At 34.9% G+C, this 6,190-nt stretch overlaps 1 long non-coding RNA gene across 1 annotated transcript; it reads left to right on the plus strand.

Annotated features, from left to right (window-relative positions):
* The first annotated feature begins 979 nt into the window (after positions 1 to 979).
* LOC127135106 (uncharacterized) lies at positions 980 to 5,892 on the plus strand. Its single transcript, XR_007808420.1, has 3 exons — positions 980 to 1,266; positions 4,186 to 4,288; positions 5,660 to 5,892. It is a non-coding gene; the product is annotated as an uncharacterized LOC127135106 (long non-coding RNA).
* Positions 5,893 to 6,190: the final 298 nt, after the last annotated feature.

A 6,190-nucleotide genomic window follows, 5' to 3' on the forward strand; every position in this document is an offset into this window, starting at 1 on the left:
CTTGAGCTTGCAAGCAATTACTACTTGAGCTTAGTGTTAGAGATTATGACTGAACCTTTCACTCAAGTAGTCTTTTTCTTTCTATTTATTGCGAAAATGAGACGTGTTTGTATTTTGGCGATAGATGAGTATTTATGACTTACAAGCAATTACTACTTGGGCCTGATACTCGGGGTTATGACTGAATCTTTCACCCAGATATTCTTTTTCTTTCATTATTGTTTGAAATGGTCAAGATATGAACTAGTCATTTTTGAATTTGATTATGAAAAGGGCCTGACCATTGATCAAGCGTTTACTTGTGTTGTGAATAAAAGGTGAAAAAGGTTGAGAAATGGTTTGAAGTTTGATAGTGACATAAGTCGATCAATTTTTAATTAACAAAATTAATTGATTGAAATTCGATTAAATCGATTAATTAAGTTAATTAAGATTAATTATTAAAATTATTTTATTAAATCAAATAATCAAGTTAATTAAAATAAATTAATCAAAATTAACTAATTAAAAAAATTTAATTAATTAATTTAATTAGAACAAAGAAGGAAATAAGCATCAAGATCGGGGCAAAATGATCGAAACGAGTTCATCACATGAAATTAAACTGAATGTGCTCAAAGTCGGTTTGTGCGTAAAAACAACAAAAGCGGAATGTCGTACGCAAAGATCATAACGTGGTGAAATCAAATCAATATACTGAAATGAAATTTTGGTGGCATAATGACATATAAATGTCGAATCTACGGGTTAGAAATCCGAGTTAAAACGCAATGCAGCAAAACAGAAACAACAACAACCAAAATACTATTTATAATATTTATATATTTATATATTTATAAGAAAACTATATATTTAAAAATACAAATATATAAGAAAGCTATTTAACAATTCTAATAAAAATAATAATGAGAAAAGGTAGTACATCATATTAACTAAGTCGGCACAAACTAATATTGACTAATTCAAGACAAAGTAATATTAGAATAAAAACAATAATGGATTGAAATAGTAAAGGAAAAAAAGGGCTTAACCTCATTACTCTCAGAATCTCACAACACTCCATTACTCTATCGATTCATCTCTAAATCAATCTTATTGAATCACAATCCCCTCATCATTAATTTCTTATCCTACAAACTATAATTTTAGAAAGAGGAAGAAGTTGCAGCAATTGAGAAGTGAAGATTCAGAGACTTACACTTTGGTGTCTCTGATATTTTTTTTGTTCTATTCGCTTCTAGATTCGTTGAACATGCTGCTTCCTAGGTCAGTGCTTACTTGAATCCTTCGTGTTTGTTGTGTTCTTTCATTGCTATGATGTAACTTGATACCGCAGGGACCAAACCCCTAAGGTTCGGATCCCTCTTGAGGCCCATGCGCCATTGAATTAGTGGGTGTTTCTTTTGTGGTTCATAGTCTTGTGTTCTATTTGGACATTCAATACGGAATTAGAAGAAGTTTATTTGGGAATCTAATAGGGCTGAGGGAGATGGTTAGATTGGAGTAGGTTTTATGGCGATTGAGTCTTCGCCGCCACCGAATGCGATTTCCGGCGCGGCAGAGGGAGGGGAAGTTTGTTGGTTGAACGTAGTGTGAGATTTGAATGAGGCTCAATGATTTTTGTTCATCTTTCATCCTGTTGTATGTTTAGTAGGCTTAGGGCCCCTGGCCCAAGCATTTTCACTCACTATGTAACACCCCTTTTTCTACCCCAAAATACTTAACATATAATCAGAGTAAATAAGCACGCATATAAACAAAAGGGCGTCACATCGACGTTTTCAAAAACTAAAAGCTTTCGAAAACCAACATCATTCATCATCAATATACAATACACCTGGTCATTCAAAATAACACATTTCAATTATCATGAATATTCAAGCATATGTGTTCGCAGCGGAAAATAATGAATACTCATGCATTTCATAAAATGATTCATGTCCCATACCATGATCATCTCTCAATAACCTCTTCAAATAAACATGTTCACAAGTAATAACATAATGCATATCCAACTAAGATATGAGTTCAATACTACGAATCTACCCAGTGTTACATGACCAGAGCATTGGCTCACTACTTAGTCTCTAAAACAAAGCACTGAAGCTCTCCAGCTAACCTCGAGTGCTACCGTTCACTTACTTCAACAATACTACTCCTGAGTAGCTGCACGATACCCATGTAAAGGTAACATTCAAATAGAAAGGGTGAGAATTCAAATCATTATGAAGAAGTATAATAAGGCACAATGATTAAATCAACAATTAAAGGAATTCATCACACTTCATATAACCATGTAAATAATATTCATCAACATCTATTTCACATGTTTCAAACACACATAAAAACTCAAGGAGTACAATATTAAAATCCAATATTATATTCTCAAATATACACATAACTACAATTATCACATAATCACATATGTTGTCAAGTTATGTATCCAAACATCATCAAATTCAATTATCATATCTCATACACACATCACAATCACAACAATGCAAACATTCAACTATCACATGACTCTAAGTGACTCAATGCAAGACATGTGACTCTATGCATGTGGTACCATAATGTGAACCCAACGTTTCACCGCTTTCCGATTCAATATCTAGAATCCAAGCTACCACGTCTATTTCCAATTAAGGATCAACGTCTGCTACGCCTATTTCCAATTAAGGATCAACGTCTATTTACCACGTCTGTTTCCAATTAAGGATCAACGTCTGCTACGCCTATTTCCAATTAAGGATCAACGTCTATTTGCCACGTCTATTTCCAATTAAGGATCAACGTCTGCTACGCCTATTTCCAATTAAGGATCAACGTCTAATACCATGTGAACCCATAGTTTCACCACTTCCACAATGAAGCCGACCATGCCATGAATGAATGTACAAATACCAATACATATGCAATTAAGATCATCTCTACCATCTTAACATTCCACATATCACCATAATTCAACTCTATGAATCATACACCAATGGTATATATACACATTCATAACAATATATCATTCACAATCCACCAATGGTACATATACACATTCATAACAATATATCATTCACAATCCACCAATGGTACATAAACACATTCATAACAATATATCATTCACAATCCACCAATGGTACATATACACATTCATAACAATATATCATTCACAATCCACCAATGGTACATATACACATTCATAACAATGTATCATTCACAATCCACCAATGGTACATACACACATTCATAACAATATATCATTCACAATCCACCAATGGTACATATACACATTCATAATAATATATCTTTCACAATCCACCAATGGTACATACACACATTCATAACAATATATCATTCACAATCCACCAATGGTACATATACACATTCATAATAATATATCATTCACAATCCACCAATGGTACATATACACATTCATAACAAATACACCATTCACATAATATCTATTAGAGTCACCTTCCTAATGCTTTAAACCCCAGTCCAAAATGATTCACGAGTTGAAAGTTATGAATAAAATCGTGCACGAAGGCGTTACTAAAAAGTTGTTGTTTTCTAAATTTTCCAACATAATTTTCATCTTCTTCAATCCCAAAAACGTCCATGAAATAATCTCCAAAATCATTTTATTCTTGAAACAAAGTTATAGCCTTCTGTTTCAGCTATCCAACGCTTCAAACAACACTCAATTTGGACTTACGGATCAAAAGTTATGACCAAAACAATTTCGACACTAAAACATAAAAAAGGGCCGCAATTGTGACGGACAACATGCAGAATTTTCTGCGGTTTTCATCGTTGGAGGACTTCTGGACCTCCGATTTTGATTCCGTAAAAAGCCACACGTTCAGAAAATTATAACTCACAAAATACTCTAAATATATAACATTAATTTGCAGTTTTAACACAATTAATCACCACAATCGAGCATACTCATCAAAACCTAACAATTCCAAACAACCATACAAAATTAGGGATTTTTGTAACACCTCGATAAAAATAAGATAATTATTTAATTTAAGTTAATATTATATTTATTAATTTAATTAAATAATTGGAATTATTGGATTATTATTATTATTATTATTGGAATAATAATTATTGGAAAATATATATAAGTTGGAAATAAGGAAAAAGAGTTCCATTTTGGTAAAAAGAGTTTTCACGTGAAAACAGAGAAGCGGCTCAAAAAGAGGAAAAGGGCAAAGAGGCAGAGCAAGAGGAAGAAGGTTGGAGAAGAGAAAAGCTTGAAGCTTAAAGATTCGCCGGATTAACTCAGGTAAGGGGGGTTTATCGTCGTTTAATGGGTATTATGGGTTAACATGTAATGGGTAGTGATAAACCGTTGAATTGACCCTAATTGGGATGTTGAATGCTGAGAAATTGTGTTGGATAAGTTGTGTTAAAGCTGTAATTGAATCTGTAGTTGTGTGAGTTGTGAATTCCCGAACGTATAGCTGTTTACGGAATCGGAATCGGAGGTCCGGAAGTCCTCCAACGGCGGAAAATGCGGAGAATTCTGCATTCTGCTTCGTGTTAGCGCAGGAACAGCTTTCTGTCTTGCGTTAACCGGTTAACCCAGGGCGTTAACCGGTTAACACTGTTATAAATTGGGAAAAATTGCTGTTTTGTCTGCGTTAACCGGTTAACCCAGGGCGTTAACCGGTTAACACTGTTGTGATTTCTGAGAAATTGTTGTTCTGTCTGCGTTAACCGGTTAACCCAGGGCGTTAACCGGTTAACACTGTTAAAATTGGCCAGGAAGCGTGTTCTGTCCTGCGTTAACCGGTTAACCCAGGGCGTTAACCGGTTAACACTGTTATAAATTGGAAAAAATTGATATTTTAATGTCGTGAACATAATTGGTGATTGGCCTATATCGGTGTGTGATATAGTAGGGATTATTTCCCGTTGTTTTGAGTAGGATAGGTATTAGTAGAGTGTGCTAATACTGTGATTGAATCATTTGGCATGACATGATATAATTATGTGATAAATATGCTGATGATGTGTGAAAATATGCATAATGTTGTGAATGTATATATTATGCATGTGTTGGTGAATGGACTGTTTTATGGCTTAGAGTGTGAGCATATGTCCAATGTGGATTGTTGTTAATGATGTTGTATTGCTAGGTGAATTAGCATGCATATTGTGGCCTTTATGGTGGTAGCTAATTCCCATGGTGAGGAATTAGTGAGTAAATCATTGTGGATTGTTGTTGATGTTTGCATGCTAGGTGATTAGCGTGCATAGCATGGCCCTTGGGGTGGTAGCTAATTCCCATGGTGAGGAATTAGTGAGTGAGTCACTAGGTCTCAAATGAGTGGGACTAGTGGGCTTGGTAGCCGTATCTAGATTTGATCGGTGAGGTTGAACTATATGTTCACGAATAGTCGGTACCGCATGCATGGAGTCTCATTGCATAATGTATGTATGGCGTATGATATGAATGGATGTATTCCAGTATTATACGTGTGTTGTGTGTTGTGTGTTGTGTTGATGTTGAGTATGATTGAGTTGATATTGTCGTTGCTGAATGTGTAATCTGATTTGGGTGATGAAATGTGTTAAATTACTTAACATTGCATGATATTCTATAATGCTTATTATATCGATTGAGGAACTCACCCTTACAACTGTTTTTCAGGTAACGAGCAGTGATTGAGTAGGAGCTAGTGCTTGGAGTCTAGTGTAGTTCCTTAGTGGGTCATGCTCTGGTAGATGTAACATCGGGATGGGATGTTTTAAATGTTTATTGTTGGTTGTGAACCAGTTTACATGTAATATGCTACATGTTTTGAATGATCTCTATCCGCTGCGTATTGTGCGATGCTTTATGTTTTGAATTAAATAATGAGCATGACTAAATATTATGGTGAATGGTGTGAAGTAATTGTGTGACACCCTTAATTGCATATTTACTCTGATTGATATATTGCTATTTTAATTAAATATTTGGGGTATTTTAGAAGGGTGTTACATTAGTGGTATCAGAGCCTGGTTGGTCGAGTCGAGTCGTAATTATTCTGTTTCCCCTGTACGGGATAGGTGTTGTATACCCCTATCAGTACTTATTGTTTTAGCTTGTTGGGTTTCAGAATAGAGATGGCTGGAAGAGGTAGAGACGATGTTGCGATTGCTGAGGCTCTGGGTATGCTAGCTGGAGTACTTGGAGGGA

The sequence above is a fragment of the Lathyrus oleraceus genome, chromosome 4 (assembly GCF_024323335.1).
Source record: "Lathyrus oleraceus cultivar Zhongwan6 chromosome 4, CAAS_Psat_ZW6_1.0, whole genome shotgun sequence".
In the NCBI taxonomy this organism is placed as follows: Eukaryota; Viridiplantae; Streptophyta; class Magnoliopsida; order Fabales; family Fabaceae; genus Lathyrus; species Lathyrus oleraceus.